The 17,766-nt window shown below is 41.6% G+C and overlaps 1 protein-coding gene across 6 annotated transcripts in view; it reads left to right on the forward strand.

Annotated features, from left to right (window-relative positions):
• LOC125887129 (zinc finger protein 469) overlaps positions 1–17,766 on the forward strand; it is a 230,937-nt gene that overhangs the window by 14,760 nt on the left and 198,411 nt on the right. For 5 of the 6 annotated variants that reach the window (XM_049573685.1, XM_049573686.1, XM_049573684.1 and 2 more), the window contains exon 2: positions 11,512–11,577. The exons of the other annotated variant lie outside the window; for it this stretch is intronic. The gene's annotated coding sequence lies outside the window, so the exon portion shown is untranslated. The remainder of the gene's footprint in view (positions 1–11,511; positions 11,578–17,766) is intronic. 6 annotated transcript variants of the gene reach the window in all.

The raw sequence follows: 17,766 nt of genomic DNA on the forward strand, positions 1-17,766 counted from the left end.
TAAAGTGAAGGACACAGTCGTGTGCAAAAACCTTCCAGCCAGAGATTACAAAGTGTAGATAAGAAGGCTGAAGAGAGGCTGTAAATGCACATCATGTTTGAACATTGCACAACAGAAAGAATTCAGTGATCTAAAAACAGAAGATTAAAAGGTGTTTAATGAATTGTTAAAAGGGATGTTTACACCTGGCGTGTGAAAAACATTCAATTACTGTTGAGAATAGAGACTAAAGTGTAAAAAATAAATTGGTATTATTGCCTGAGTGCACTCTGCGCTCTCAGCTACACTTGCGCTCAGTAATACCCTTTTTGTGATTTCATCCTCTTGAGACTATTTTAAGCTCAGGCCTTATTTCTTGTTCATTTGATATGGTGTCACAGTTTAAGATTATTTCTGAGGCACTAAGTAAATGTTGTATTGATGAAATCATTCCGCATATTCCATCATGTCTATTGATCACCTTGCTGTATTTTCCTGTTTCCTTTAGAAAAAATACGTTGCAGTTGAAATTAAGATAAACAGTAAAAGCCTAGCCTGGTTCCAGACCATAGACCCCGCCCACTCAACTGAGTAGGCTTGCATCTCTGGTCTGGCATACTTCAATGAATTTGCGATTTATCTCGTCCAAACGACGGACGGACCAATGAACGCCGGGGGTCTAGCGATTAGCCAATCAGCGCCATGCTGATGTCAAGCTGTACGCCGGTGGGTAACTGGTGAGGATAGCAACAATGGCGACTGCTACAGATCCTACAGACCACGTTAACGATGCTATTGAGGTATTTCGCCACTACTCGCGTTAATGGAGGACCAAATTAAGGAAGCTGCTAAACTGGATTTAACGGCGATGCAGCTGGGCGTGCACGACGACGGAGACATTTTAAAGCAATGCTCGCTTGTTTTCGGCACCCCCAAGGCATGGATACTAATGACGTCAGATTCTGGGTGAGTCGTTGATCTCTACTGATTGGTTAGGGAAAAATCAAATTCCCTCCCCCTTGTAAATCGCCTTCAATGAAAGCCATGTCAGACTGAAGGTTCTGGGAGCTTCAGTCTAGTGATGGGATTTCTCGTTCACTTGTGAGAGCCGGTTCTTTGGCTCTCGTTCACTTTGAAGAGCCGGTTCAAAGATGCAGTGCGTTCGTTTTTTTTCTTTTTTTTGGGGGTTATTGCCGTGTGTGTGTGGAGGGCGGGTGTTAGTGGGTTCAACGACGAATCGCGTTGCTGATTTATCGCATCACATTATCTGAATATTGTAACGTGGTCCCAGAATAGACCCTGCACATATAAAGTTTGGTGTAGCCATAGCAACGCCCTTTATAAACAACAAGCCTGCCAATACAAGCAAGTGCTGATAGTGGGTTAGCTTCCTACCTTTCGTTTCTAACCGAGGGGGGGTCATCAACACAACGTGAATTAGGAACTGGCTCGTTCACTCTAAAGAGCCGGTTCACTCATTCACTTCAAAGAGCCGGTTCAAAGACTCGGCTCGTTCGCGAACATCACATCACTACTTCAGTCTGACACTCAGGCTAGTAAAAGCCATTTTTCTGTTCCTTTTCTGTGCAGTACTGCCTTATCTGAAGACAGACTGTTCATGCTCTGAGCTGAGGACGCTGGTAATTTCTCCTTCAGCAGTAGCCTCAGTAGACCACAATGCATTGCACCTCAAAATATGCTTCATTTCTGCATGACTCACTGTCTTACTGCTATCCTCGTTGCTTTTACTCTTCACTTACGCATGCTAAGATTAACAAGACACACCCCCTCTGCAGTTTATTATGAGGGACCAGATACCTTGATATCAGTATTGTAGTGATGAGTTGACTATTGGTGCTTTCACAAAATATCTACACAATGAGATTTTTGATGAATAATCATCAGTAATGTGGATATACTGACTGTGTAAGGCAAATAAGAGAATAGCTAGAATAGTCTTGTTTGTTGAGAAAATAATATCACTTTGCTGTAATGTAGCCTTTAAAGCCAGGAAAAGACAACACTGATGATATTATGATATCCAAAATCTTAGACAATATCTTTTGTCATACTGTATCACAATATTGATAGCCCATAATATCTATATTTTGCCCAGCCCTAGTGGGGAATGTAAGAAATCAGTAACTGAAGTAGAAGTAGATGAAGTCGTCTGAAGGAAAGTGGATATTGGATGTTTCATTGCTGGGTAATTTTTAAAATGCTCATGATTATATAGGACTGGCAAAGTATTCTAAGAGGAAAATTGCTTGAAACTGTGCATATGCTCGGGTTCTTGCCCAGAGGGATGATTTTTTTCATGCTGATAATCAAAATTGATTATCTCAAGTATGGCCACATTTGTGTGTTCTGATGCACATCTATATCTGTTTCTTACATTGTGGGCTCGTGGATTTCTGATTTTCAATTAGATTTTATGGTGTATTATTCCAAGTTAAGACGTGGTTTGGAAGTACATGCAAAATGCTGACATTTTGAGTTATTTCTTTACATTATAATTATGATTATTACATTAACTGACATTGATATGAGGTTGGTCATAGTTGAGGCAACTGTAACAGATATCTGTGGGCTTTAATAGACATTGTATACATAGACTGTGGGTCTGAGTTCCAGCTGCATTTTGTCTAATCTCAATCCAGTATAAGATCTGCTTGTCAAATGCAAATCCATCTGAATCCCTTATTAATCTCATATAAGTCTGTTCAGGTTTAAAGGAATAGTTCTGTATTTTGTGAAATACACATATTTGAAGTTTCAAGTGTATTTGATTTATATAGCACTATCAAAAGCAAAACAAGTGTTGCACCAAAGTGCTTCACAGATACACACATATATGTATACACATACAAGCACAGAGACATAAAGTGCATGAGTAAAACAAGATTAAAATAATACAAGTTTTAACACAATTTGAACCTGGAGAATCAGATAAAAAAAAAAAGAAAAACAGATTAAACAATTAAAGGCCAGAGAATAAAAATGGATCTTGAGGTAAATCCTAAAAGCACCAACAGATTCAGCCTGTCTAATGGTCTCTGGCAGGCTATTCCAGAGCTGAGGAGATGCTACAGAAAATCCCCTGTCCCTGGCCTTTCTTTTCCACAAATGGGGCCCAGCCAACTTGACATGCTAAGAATTAGCTGAGAAGAATGACACCACTTTCATGTCTGTCCTGTTTTGGTCATGGACTTTCCATGTCCACATACGACGTGCAAGGTACCCTGGATGAGTTGGTTGTTGACGTTCTGGGACACGTCAAGTTCTGCCTGTTAATGCATTGTCTTCTTTTCCATGTCATTGGTCTGACAGCCCATTGGTCTGACATCCCATTAGTCCGACGGTCCGCGGTGCTGAATGGCTCCCGGTGGGCATATTTCTGCCTTGATGGTGTGCCGCGACCGGCTCTGGGTCAGCTGGGAAAGGCTTGAGGCGAAGCAGGCTCACAGCTTATGTGTTTGTCACTTTCTTTTTCATTTTAACCCACACCATGATCTTTTCCTAACACTAACCAAGTGGTTTTTGTGCCTAAACCTAACCAGACCTTAACCATCATGATGATTTCAGAATGGACTTCGGAACAATGGGTTTAATATGGTCGGAACAATGGGATGTCGGATCAATGGGCTGTCGGACCAATGGGCAGTTCCCCAACAAACACACATGGTTGGGTTAAGGCAACAAAAACACATGGTTAGGTTTAGGAAAAAGAACAGGGTTTAGAATCTTACGGGATGCGAACACCGCTCTCTTGGGTTAAAGTCAGTGTTTGTTGGATCCATCCACCACCCGTCGCACACGCCCCAGTCGGACGTTCGCTGCCTTAACTTTTGTCCTTGTCCCAACCTGTTTCCTCCCGACACCGCCAGCTGCTGTTAAACTGTAATGGCAACCGGTTGCGTATCATGCCGACGTTAAAGGACACCTTTTTTTTGTTGGTTTCTGACACTTCCAAGTGCTGGATTTCAACAGCTTGCGGGAGACAACTAGCCTGGCTCTGCCTCAGGATAACAAAAACCACTTACTACCTAAACTCACCAATTCATGCTTTATCTTGTTTGTTTAATGTATACAAAAAAAGGTGTAAGAACATCAAGTTGTGGTTTGACGGGGGTGCAGTAGCATCCTGAAGCTTCCACTATTTACTTGGCCTCAAGGAAGTCACCGCCCACAACCAAGAACTACTGTAGCTCAGCTCATAACCTGCCCTAAAACTCCAATTTGTCATTGTCAGAGGTAGGTGGGTGTAGTTACCTTTGGACAGAGCCAGGCTAGCTGTTTTCCCCTGTGACTAGTCTTTATGCTAGGCGAAGCTAACCACCTGGTGGCTGAAGTGTCCTATTTATAAGAGTGGTATACATTTTTCTGTGGGCTGACATGGAAGTTAGCATCGCCCTGGTTCCCTCATCAAAAAGCATATGGAATATTTGAATGATTACTAAAAATAAGCTCTGTGGCAAACAAGCGTTTATGATAATTGCATGTTTTGTTCAGTAAGATAATCTTCACAAATGAACACCATTTGCATGGTTATTGAAGCCCAAATGCAATCGCCAGAAGTAAAAAGCTAATATTAGGCTATAAATGAATTAGACCATGGTCGCATACCCTAGTGCTATGTTTTTAAGAAATAGAAGCTTCAAAGTTCTCAAGTGGGGTTTTTCCTGACGTATTTTATGTCAAAGAACAACACATGAAAGTCTCTTAAGCTTGTGTGAAACCACAGACCTTATTTCAGGCGTCTAACCAAAAACCCATTCCAAAAACCCATTGACTTTGAGACGAGAGAACCAGGCGTGGTAAAATGCTAACACATTTCTGGGTTTCAGGACTCATTCCTGGCGTCCTTTATTGATCCTCTCGTTGACCCATTTGCCAGAATGTAACTTTTCCTTAAACCTTCACCAATTCGAAGCAAAAAGTGTTTTATGTAACTAGCATTTAGTCTGAGGGCCAAAACAAAATCAAACATTCCAGAGTTTTTGCAGATAGATTACATATTTTCTACAGTATTTATGTGAACTGTCTGAATGTTTGGTGCAATGCTCTTCTGCTAATAAAAAAGAATGACAAGATAAAGACTGTTAGACAGAAAGCTAAAAAACTGGAAGCAAATCAAAAATGGAACCAGCTATCACAACCCAGCCCTGTGTACCTCAGTATAATGATCTGTAATTTGAGCATTTGACTGTGCTCAACACAACTCCTACTGAAGAGTCATTTTGAGGAGTATACCAGACATGAGAGTGTTGGTCTTGTTCAGGTATTGATTTCCTTTAGCTGGAAAAAGGAAGCATTTGATATTTAGGCATCTTATTCCATTATTCTGATTAAACCCCTTTCAAATATATTTTCTACATAGACGTTAGCAGGAAGCCATGGTTGTATCCTTGAGAGTTTCTGTGTGAACAGTAGTTTTGGCTAATATTTATAATGGCAGCACTCACATCTATGTGTTATGATATGATATGTGATCCAGGTCCTTACTGACCAGGGCCTCCACTCTGAGACATACACCCCGACCCATGAGGTCACTGCTTGTGCTGAGTGAATGTATTTTGATTAGACATTAGATCTCGGTCATTACTGATCCATCTCTCTATTAACTCTATATATCATTTCATCTCTCTCTGCTGTGATTGCTTCCACATGTCAGGCCCCAGGCTGCACAGGCCCACACAGGGCTGTAGTGTCTGTGGGTGTGTGTGGGGGGGTTCAGGAGCCCCATGTAATGGGCTTAGACAGTCATAGAGTCCCCCTGGATGCATCAGTGGAGGGGACACAGAAGCCTGCTGATGAAGAGGTGGGTGGGTGGGATAATACGAGGGTTGTTAGGGCAGGAGAGAGGGACATGCAGGGCAGATTTAGGAAAGAAGGAGATTTGGGCGGACACATCCTTGGGCTTGCTTGGTACTGATGAAAGAAATTTGGATCATGGGGATGCACAGAACAGATGCTTGCACCTTGATCACCACATGTATATGTAAACATCTGCTGCATACACACTAGAGGTATTGTAAGTATGTGTGTTTCCAGTTAACAGTGTATATATTTGCGCTCAGCTTCTGGGAAAAGTGGATTACTCAGCGATTAGGGTGTGTTTGATGGCATGATGTTGTTTGAGCGAACTCAGCCTTCACCTGATAGTTCTTACAGACAGGATATGTTTCATATATCCATAATAAGCACAGGGGAGCTTTGGTTGTCAGTTCTACCCCAGGTGGAGTGTACATCTGCCCAAATGATCTGTGTCGAGAAAAGCACAGGAGAAATGACGAAAACAGCTGTGGGTGTTTGTGAACACACAAAAACAGTCTCACCACCATTTTCCACTGAAAACGGCTCGCAGTACGATCAAATGACAGACAAACTGTTTGGCAATTTGCTGTGCTCGTCTCTCTGGCTAGCCGTCTTGGTAGTGGTAGGGAGCCAGAGGCGTCAGTGGTCAAGGAGACCCCAAACTTAAGAGGAGAAGAAGAACAACAGGCCTACGAGAGAGATTAATTTGAATCACCATATTTTGGTTTGTGGCATCCTTTCATTAGATACCGGAGTATTGTTTTTTTCCATAATAGTGCTGGCTGTTTTGAGTCAGGTCCCTTAGCTAGTTGGACATTTTCTTCTTTTTCTTTATTGTTTATATATAATTCTGCACGGGTTGATGCTAAATGTCAGAGAGGTGCAAAGAACCGTTGCATACCCAAGCCGTAATCCACAATCAGTGCTTTTCTTTGTTATAATCATTTTTTCTCTCATAATTCAGAACATTTGTTGGCACAGCGTTTTTGTTTTGCCTGTTACTATTTAGTTGGGTTACATAGTTAACCCTGGGAATATCACATATATTTTTGATTGCAGTCCTGAAGAAATTGCTCAGAGAACTTTCCGCTCAGTGAGCAGCTCCATTCTCAGATAACAATGCTCAGCAATTACCCAGCCAGCTGAGACAAGCGTGTGAACACCGTTGCCCAAACTGACTGAAGGAGGCTAAAGATATTTGGTTTCTTGGGTGTGAAAAAAACACATCTTTGAGGGCTCTATCTTTCTGCTTCCACAGTTTATGGTAACTCGAGAGTAATGTTCACAGTGATTTGATAAGAACCGAGTGTTACACAGGCTTTGGCAGGGGTTCTTCGGCTTTAGTGTCACTTTGCACTGGCATGGTGCTGGAGAGCAGCGGAGCATCCTCTTGTGTTTGCGCTGAACCCAATCTATTCTGTCTGATCCAGATTTACATCCCTATACTTTGTCCGGGAAAGTTACATTGTGCAGTACATGGACCCTGAAAAAGGAGGCCCGTGGGCCTTTGAAAATAACAACTTTCCAATACTACACACTGAGCTCAGCCAATCCACCTTGATTCAAACCATGTGCATGAAACAGGATAATGCCTTTTCAGAACACAGTCTATAAAGAATAGTGTTTGTAATGTGGCATGTGCAGTTGTCTTGTCATTATGAATTTAGATTCAATCAGTGTGGCCAGAGGGTTTGACTGGAAAGCTCTCATTTTGTGGAGGGGGACCCATTTGCCTCTATGAATATTTAGACGGCAAGACCACAATGGTTGTAAATAAACAGGGTCTGTTTGTCCCAATGAACAAACATGTTGAAGACAATCGGATAAAGATCATACATGACTGTGCGTGTATAAAGCACACTATATTTAAAGAAGTAATTAAAGAAGTATTGCACTGCTGGAAAATAGCCTTCTCATGAAACTGGGCTGTCTATGTAGTAGAAAGTTTTGACACTGATGTTATATGAACAGAGAAAACAGAGGAAATGGCTGTGGCATCTGCTTTTGCTTAAGAGGAAGAAAACCCACAACTTCCAGAATGCACTGCGCCAAAACGGAACAATAAATGCTGCGGCTGGTGGGTGACGTAATGCGAGCTTGGCTGTTTTTCCACAGGAAACAATATGGTGACTGGCTGGTAACAAATGATCTGCAATTCCAGTTAAATATTAAGCTAAAATATGTTTCTGAAAACATCTGAGGTGAGAAATAGGCAACGAAGTAACAGAATGTTGGTTTATATTTAATCAGCACTGCTTAGATCTGAGAGAGAGAAAGCGAGGGGTGGTCTCTCTCTTGATCTGCTTCTCATATAAAAATGCAGAAATAAAATCTATAGTTTAAGCAACAGTGTCAGAACAAGCAGATTTGTGTGGGCAGGGACATTTTACCCACACTGTTATGATACAATGCTGATTGAAATTCAGCCCTTTAGCCATTTACCTGTGACACTGTGCATCTACTATATACAGACACAGGTATCAGTGAACAAGTCTGTAAGGTCACTTAGCTGCAAAAAACCACCTCCGTGTGTACCTTTTTTTTGTTGTTTCCTCATTTCCACCTGTTAGTGATCTATTTTATGTGTCACGTGTCTCTCAGGCTAATCAGTTCTGGTTAACGGCACAGAGAAGCATATCCTAGCCTAACCCTTGTTTACCAGCATTTACGCACCCCCTGTCTTCTTTCAGTCCTAGATGCACGCTGTGGCTTTTCCTGTGTACATATTGCATAGCTTGTATAAGTGTCTCAACTACTGTAGTGTAATTGCCCACAATGTCTTCCACATGTGGTCGTTGTGTTCTACCATCATAGCGTTCTCCTCAAGATAGTCAGAGAGCAAGAGAAACTTAGATGTCCTTGAGTCCCTTCATGAACATGAGCATCCTGTTGACTGTGTCCTCATTTCCCTGTACAGATATTTCAAAATTTGTTCGTCCACAGAGGGGATCCCCCCCCCCCCCCCCCCCCCAAAAAGCTAATCACTATATATCAGAAAAGTGCAAGCAGATGATATTCTTTAAGAGGAAGTGATATGTTTACATCTCTCAGTTGGTGGTATGGTGCTGTATAGACATGTGAGCACCGGCCTTGACTCCTTAACCATAAACTTAATTTACTTTATGAGCAAAACAAGATCCAGGCCATGCTCCTGCTGCATGTTGAGCCGGCAGTGAATCCAGTTTAATGAAATCCCCCCCTGAAAAACAGGCTACACTAATTACAATTCTACCAGTCACATCGCTGCGCCAAGCAACTGAGAATCAGATTTCCCATTGAAAATACATTTGAAAGTTTAATGTTTGTTTTTAAGGTTTGATTTGATTCTTCAGCCAGAGATAAATTACTGATTGTCACTATCCAGCTGGGCTGAGTTCAGTTGGAATTAAGATGGGGTGCCTAGCTGTTCTCTAATATGACTCATTGTCAGCATTTCCACTAATATATCACTCTTTGCTGGAGGCTAGGAAGATACTATTTATGTTCCTCAAACTAAAACTGAATCAAAGGACCTTGCAAGCTCTCACAAGCAGCTGTGTCTATCCTTTTCTTACCAGTCTCCAAATCTCAGAATCCTGCTGTCTTCTATTTAGTAAAGCTGGCGTTTACCAAATATTTTGCTGTTTTTAGTGAGCTGTAAAACAACGGCATCTGTTATCATCTTGCTTTTTATTGCTTTACTGGATATGTTATTGTCCTGAAGTAAAACCGTGAATAAATGAAAGCAGTGATTGGAGCGCGTCTTAAGGACACGATTCCCTCCCTCAATTGATAGAGCGGGCACAGATTCAGAGTAAACAGTGAGAGCCATCAGTTCGAGCTGCTGTGTTTTCATTGGCACCCTCACACGTTGTGGAGCTCTTGAGTTTGATTGACATGGCGTGGTTGCCTTTGCTTCCTGCACCATTCCAAAGCATTCCGATTTTTTTGCTTTTAAATTGATGTTAAACATGGAAATCATATTTATTTCATTAACTGTTGCTGCGCATCTCGCATGTCCAAGCATGAGCCCTTTTTTGGTGACTTAACAGTGATCCCAGTGTTCAGCAAACTGTTTTTCACTGCTGCAGTGAATGGGCTGGGCTGTCCTATTGGCTCTTCTGTCATTTTCCAGATTGATTTGTATTGTGTTGCATTGTTTATCTTGCCAGAGATATTCAGGGTTTCCATTTAACTTTTGAAGTGTGTCCAAGAATCACTTGCACTGAAGCAATCCTACTGTTTCATGGTTAGCTTTCTCATGGAGTGGGAAGGGACTCTGGGATTAGGGGAGTTGCTTTGTTGGGATCCTTCAGGCGATTATGTATTAGTAAATAATGTGCCCCTGAAGTCTTGTGTGTTTGTCATTCATCCAGATGTGTTTGTGCTGTTCCTCACCCCTTTCCAGTGTTATCAGTTGTTATCACTACCATTATGATATTTAAGATGGAGCAAACTGCACTGACCAGTAGGCCAGAAAGTGCATATCCAGCATTGTGAAATGGTAGCAGTTTTGTCAGGTTACACTTTTAGATTTTTTTGGTCTAGGCACCAAAGCTACATGGTGAAAAAGATCATGGTTTGGGGTGAAATAAGTATATCTGTTACATAACGTGATGCAATGTAACATAACTTATGTGTATCAGTTAAAATAAGTCAACATTGACTTTTGGCTTCACACAGGACATGAACAGTGGTCACTTAGGTCAAAGTTCTGTTTCTTTGACCCATCGTCCCTTCTTGATCTCCTCCCTACGAGGACTTTGTCGTTGTAAGTCACCTGACTTCCTCCTTTCCTCTCATCATAATTGCTACAGCTACCAGAGGTCGCTGCCTGATAATAAACTTAAACAGGAGGAGGAGCAGGGCTCAAATCTCAAGATCACACTATAGGGCCACTATGAAGTCTCCGCTTTATGCCACCTTTACATTTTTACACAGAACTAAATAATAGCTGCATCCTGCTGCTTCAGTGTGTGATTTTAGGCAGCATGCCGGTATAGCAGAAGCAAAAAACGTGTACTGTGCGTGACATGTAGTAGGCTATAAAAGTGTTGGCCTCTAGCGTGACATATAGCACAACATGTCATTAGCGCTTTATAAACATTAACAATGGCATACATTTAATATGGCAACAACAATCATTTACCATCCCTGTTATATGGCGGCTGATCTCGTCCTCTGCTCGGAGCTCCCAGCCCTCATTGACCTCCCACTTTGCAGACATTTTTGCCGATTGTTCTCCTCCTTTGAGTTAGCTGCTAACTGCTATAAGCTGCTTTTTAACTCTCCCAGATATGTTGCACACATAACACGTCGTCAAAACGTCACACCTGTCCTGTCCTGTTCATAGTCCCGCCCCTCCGACTGTCCCTTTCACACACGTTTCGGCACTGTTACTACCTCTGTTGCCAGCTTGAAGGCGATACAACTCTGTTCCCCCATTCCACGATTGTACCTTTGACATAGAATGGCAAGGTGGCAAGATGGCATAATGGCATGAAATTCCTGTCTTGAAGAGGCAGTGTAAAAGGGGCTTATGCTTCTGATGACAACTGATAACGACCACTTGATGAGCTGATAAAATCCAAAGTGGGTGTGTTCCTCTGCCGAGCAGCACCACTGTAGTTTTTACATATCAAACTCGTTGAGTGCTGTAGTGAACCAGTGGTGTGTGTTTTCCTTCCTCCTGAGTGTGAAATAATGATAATGAATTTCTACTCTTGTCCCTGATAGGAGAGAGTGACCAAACAGCAGAGATCAGTTGCAGAAACAGGTACAACTCTTCCAGAATCCCAAACAGTAAGTGCAGAATTATTTAAGCATGTATAAATTACCAATTATTGTTTTGTATTGCATGCATACCTACCTTATGTGTCCTTAGTGTTTTATGTTATGTGCATCTATGCTGCATGCACACATCACCAATATATGGAGGGTAAGAAGTCTCAATACGAGAGACAAATGTGTGTCATCACACAGAAATAAAAAGATTTGGAAATGTCTAAGTATTACGTGTTTTAAAGATTTTTACAATTTTTCCACTATGCCCTCCAAATCCGATGAGTGTCGAATCCTTTTACTTTTAAATACAATTTATACAGATGTCAAGTATTACACATTTATTTCCGTATGTCTGACTCACACTGAGAGACGCTGAGTCATTATGTTCAGACAGGTTTGGCAGCGGCAGTGGATAAAATTAACTGTTTAGTTTGATTGTTTGGTACATTAACTGCAATCCCAGTGTGATAGTGAGGGGGGTTTTGAGAAATGCTGATACAGTCTCCACTTATCAACCAAATTATGTTACAGGAACACTAAACATGTAACTTTTGAGTCTCATACTCACTCTGTGTGCATGACAAAATAGCTCTGAAGTTTGTAGCTTCCTCCTCTGTGCAGACTGGCAGCTGTAGTCATCTTGGATTCACACCAGTTTTAGTTAATTCCAATGGCAACTCAGAGTCACGGCAAAAATCACGTCAAAACATGTTAAAATTCCCTTAGAAACTTCTCAAAGTCCACTGATCCCAGTGATCCACTTTTCCACTCTTCATCCTGATTGTTAGTCTGTTCCAAACAATCTTTATTTCACCATAAATATCTAAATGCTTTACTTCCAGCAAAGCTTCAGATTTATGAGGAGGCAAATGCGTGACAGGGAAGTAGTAGCGTGTTTGGAACCTACTGAACATGTGAATCATGGGTGGAGGAGTGGATTATGCTGCATGAGGTTTGATGCTTAATGTTTTTTTGCCGAACACTAAATAAAAACGATGTGCACTTGTCTGCCACTATTATGCAAAATATGTTGATACTGTGGTTTTGACCTACAGTTCAGGGATTGATTGCATCTTTAGTATGTGTTACATTCCCCCATAGGTGAATGTGTAACCAATGAAATGTGTTAACCTGTGTGCTGCTCCTCAGACTCTCATTTCTCAGCATTCCCACAGGCTTGAATTGGGTCAGGTTCACTCCAATTTCCATATTTCCATATTAATGAATGAATGAGTAGTTTCACATTCACTGTGCTGCTCTGTCTGAAGAGACAGAGCAGCACAGTGCGTTCTGCCACTCCAAGACCGTGGTGCTCTGAATAACCGCACAGTAACATTTAGTTTGAAAAGTGCTCCGAATTTACGAATGGTCCAGTTTGTGCTCTCTGACACCCAGAATCACTATTTACAAACACAATGTGTGCCACAGATGTTAGTGCGCTGAAAAACTTTAGCTGACTTTAACTTGTATTGTTTATTTTTTTTTACAGTGGTTTTTAACTGGGCTCGGGCCCAAAAGTGCTGCTGTGGTTCAGGCTCAGGTCAGGTTTGGGCAAAAACTATGTATGAATGTAGGGTCAGGCCTGGTATTTTGGGGTCAAACATTGCTCTAATGGATAGTATCAAATGTAATATAGTCAATTTTACCACTGTTTTTAATCCCTTTGAAGGAAAATAGTCAAGCTAATTAACTTGGCGTCATGGTGACCGGCTACATGCAGTTTAAATTATCCTTAGATGTCTTCAAAGCCTTGAGTTTTCAACCTAGTACAATCCACTTAAAAATCTATTCATCTAGCTGTGGAGCTAATAAGTGCCAGATTCAGTCAATAAATCTTGTCATCAGAAGTTTGGTTGACTACGACGTAACTTTCGATAAGTAGCTGGCACGAGAGAGTCCTTCGCCTCTGATGTACTGTAATGACACTAATGTTTAATATGTCCACAGCCTATAGCACACATGATTACCATTTTTGAAATTAGACTATCCCAATAACTTCAAATTGGGGCCATTAGACAAACTCAGAAGTTCTCTAAATAGTCAGTGAATTTACAACTTCATGTCTCAACACATGGGAAGCATTTCCAACATAAAATGGATTAATTGAAGACTAAAATGTTAGAAATACACACATTTAATCAAGTTGTGAAAATACATTGCTGATCACCACGGTTTGATCTGCAGATCATTAAATGTGAAGAGCTAAGGAGAGAGGATACATCTAGAGTGCTCAGAGTGAGCAGAAAAAGTAAGATTTACTGGACAGAAGCTGACGTGAGTCTTCTTGGAAAGATGAATTTTCAGCCTGTGGTGGGGAACATAATGTACTGTACATATCTCACAGTACTGAACGAGATCTCTCCCGAGATTTTACCTAGCATTACCAGTACACAGGAATACTGTTGGAGCACTGTGGCTGTGAATCTTGCTCCCTTCACTCTTGAAAGCTCATAATTCTGGTTAAGGACAGCAAGATTTTTCCATTCTTACTCTGCTGTTAGGCTCAGTGCAAGTCACTAGCAAATTCATGTTGCTCAGAATGTGCCGCAGGGATTTTTGTGGAGCGCTTGTTGGACTTCACCAGCAGGCAGCTTCACACACTGTCAACACAGTCCCACGGCTCTCTTGAGTGCTCTATACTGTGGAAACTGGTAAGCTGAGGAGCCACTGGAGGAGAGCAGTTCAGTACATTGAACAGTGGTGGTCTGTGATGTTAGGTCCAGCCACTAGGGGGCAGCGGCATAGTAATGCTGATGTGAAATTGTTTGGAAAAATAGACTGATGATGATCTACTTACAGGTAATATTATACGTTTGTAGCTGCTATGCATGTTTAAAAAACAAAGATGCCCTGCTGATGCTGTATTGCTCTAATTGGCAAGTACTTGGAAACAATCATCAATGGGTAACTGATCCCTTGTTGAACTTCACCTTTGAATCTGATTTTATGATTAGCCCCCAAGGAGCTGTTTGTATACTAATCAATCTGAATCTCTAAATTGCTACCAGGTAAACGTGCCCCTCTCCTCCTGTGAAGAGCAGATAGCCTGCAGATTGCAGGTAAATACATAATTGATGAAATTAACGTGGAGGAAATCCGCAGAATATGAACACCAGGTTTCACATCAGTCTCGGGATCTACTTCTTTCGGGCCGCAAGGTCCCTCTCACATACTTTATAGGACACAGTATTAACTACAGTGCCCAGCTGAATATAAAGCATCTTATGAAGATAGTTTCTCAGTAGATATCAAGATACATAAAAAAGACGGGGTTGCGGAGTCATGTTGCTGGGAAATTTTCTGAAATTGAGTTTTTCCCTGAAGTGAATTTTGATGCATTTTGGAATTCCTTGAACTCTGTTAGTCATCGGAGAAATATCCTAAAATGAGAGGAAGAACCCAAAGTACCTTCAGAAGTGTGTTATATCAGTCTAAATGGATTGCAGAGTTTTTTGAATTGATGAACAGAGTAAGATGAATCCTAAAGATACTTTAACTCTTCCATAAGAAGATACGTTTTTTTCATGTTTTTATTTTCATGTTTACGTTGCAAATATATATCGTCCATTAGCATGTCAAATATTAACATGGTTGTTGTAAACGTTTAATAAAAGGAGGCCAGAATAGACCCAGTTTTCTCTGATTTTTGCCAGATGTTCAAATAACCATGCCACAAATGCCAACAACAATAATGTTTTTGGATTAAGATTTGTTGAAGCTGAACTGGAACTGTGATATTGTGGCAGCTTTATTCCAGGTACAGATGTTTTTTTTATTGTTAACCTAGAAATGTTTTATTTGTGTCTTTTAACACTCACAAGTACAAAGCTTAGATAAGATATATTGGTGAAAGGTTTTATGCCGTTTGGCACGGAAATCCAATAAAATAAAAGTACACATTTGAATAATTGATAGCAAATGCGCCACAATGGGCAGCAAAGCCACGACTGAAGCACCACAAGAATTACAGCCTTTCCCCAATCTGTTCTATTTGTGCATTGCTTCTTTGTGTTGAGGTTTTGTCAGAGCCGTGCACAGTGATAATGGTGTTAATGATAGCACTGGCACGCAGGAGGCAGAGCTGCGAGTGCTGCAGTGTGGTCTTTAAAAGGGGCATTGTATTTTACAGGGGAGTTTCACCTCGCATTCTCAATGGATCATTACCCCAATGTGTGCAGTGATTTATGAGCTACGTTGCCAGCGCTGGGAGCAGTTCCTGTCTGGGGGCTGACATCCACCCACTGATTGCCACTATTTGTCTATGTGCATGTGTGTTTGTGTGTGTTACACGTGTGTGTGGGCATGACAAAATGGGAGTGGGACTGCTGTAAAGGTTTGTTAAAGCCGATATGAGGATGTCATTTTCAGTCTGTCTGAGGGTGGGTGAGTGTTTTCCCATCTGCATGTGTGAGACCTGTGTCCTCGCAGGTCTAGGGTTTCTCTCCTGGTAACTGGATACAGTAATGTTTCACTCTGCTGGGTGCTGATGGATTGTATTTTAAACTGAGCAATGTGAACTCTAAATCCAAACAGCTTTGAGTGCATCACTGAAATGTCACCACACGCTAAACCAGGCTACTAATGGATCTGATTTTAGAGCTAAAATCCCCAAAAGAAAAGTAACTGAGCGCTGAACAAAGACCTGCTAGGAGCAGCACCTCCATGTTTTCTCAGATTTATCTTGTTAAAGTGCTCAGCTTTGTGTCTTTTGTGTGGAGATTAGCTCCGTCCTGCTTATCTTGGGCGAGGTTGAGCATGTTGTTGTTTGGACAGGTCGGTGTTGTACTCTAGCCACGATGAATCTCTGCCAGCTCATGTCATCCACTGACAGACTACTGTGCAAACTATATCAGCCTGTGACTGATGTATATCTCTCCATGTGCATATGTTTCTAGACATACGGTTTGTATATGGAGTGTCTTTGGCCGTATGAGTCATGCTGGAATCATCTCTATGAACAGTTATCTGCATATGTATGCAGCATATGTAAGCAACAGGACAGGATTTAGGTATTGGAAGCATTCTGGTTTCCGTTTGTAGTTTGTTTGTGGCCGATTACATTTGAGTGGCTGGTAAATGGTCTGTATGTAGAGGCGGAACACATGAGCTGAGATGCAGTCTGTAAATGCATCAGCTATGTATCTATAGAGATTTGCCAGAATGACGGGGGCACAACAGAGGAAGTCTTGGTCCGGATGCATGGGTGGATTATGAGACAAAGGTCCCCCTGGGCATAGATTCGCAAAAGACCCCTCCACTTCTCCTCCATAGGAGCAAGACACACAGACGTTGTAGGGATTTTTCCTTTATGTTGTTGTTTTGTGTTTGTGGTGATTTTGCCTTTTTTTTGGGTTGTTTTGTGTCTCTTTGCAGTTTATTTGCATCTGTTTGTGGTTGTTTTGTGGCCACTGGTGGTTGTTTTGCCTGTTTTAGTAGTTTTTTGGTTCTCTTTGCCGTTCCTCTGCATCTCTTAGTGGTCATTTTGAGTCCCGTCCTCGTCAGTACGTGTTAATTTGAGTGACATTTTGCCGGTGAAGACCAGGCCCTGACACTTTGGGCCCCTGGGCCTGTGCCCAATAGGCTTGTTAAGTAATGCATCCATGTCGGGACATCAACTTGCTACACTGGATCTCACAAAATATTGAACATTGTCCTCAGAGTCTCATCTTCATCAGATCACTTGCCAATGGGTTCCGAGATCGTCAAAGGATAATTTTGCCTGTTTTTTATGATTTTAATGTAAATAGATTGCATTCATTACATGAGTAAAGTCAGATATTGTATATAAAAGGGTGGGTGAAAGCACTGCAGGTCATTGTAGGTCAGTGCAAGCAGCCATGTGTGTGCTCTCATAGGAAACTGCAGGTGTTTGGAGAGTGTCTATCAAAGTGTTTTGGATAGTTACATTTGTGTATGCCTGCTGGTTCATGTCTCTCTCTCTTCATATGTGTGTTTGTTTGTGTGTCTGAATGTGGACCACCCAAAGCCTTTGAGGTCATAACAATAACAGGTCTACTTCCTGCCAGTGATATGGCAGCGGTTCCAGTCGAAGGGCTGATAGGAGAGGCTGTCGGTCCACATCACAGCAACGGCAGCAGCACTGTTTAGTGGACCTGTCACAGCTGTGCAGGTTATTCCCCCCTCCCTGTGCCTTTATCTACATTTCTAGAATCCCAAATATACAATCGCAGCCCTATATTTAGTATG

The sequence above is a fragment of the Epinephelus fuscoguttatus genome, linkage group LG4, assembly GCF_011397635.1.
Source record: "Epinephelus fuscoguttatus linkage group LG4, E.fuscoguttatus.final_Chr_v1".
NCBI lineage: Eukaryota > Metazoa > Chordata > Actinopteri > Perciformes > Serranidae > Epinephelus > Epinephelus fuscoguttatus.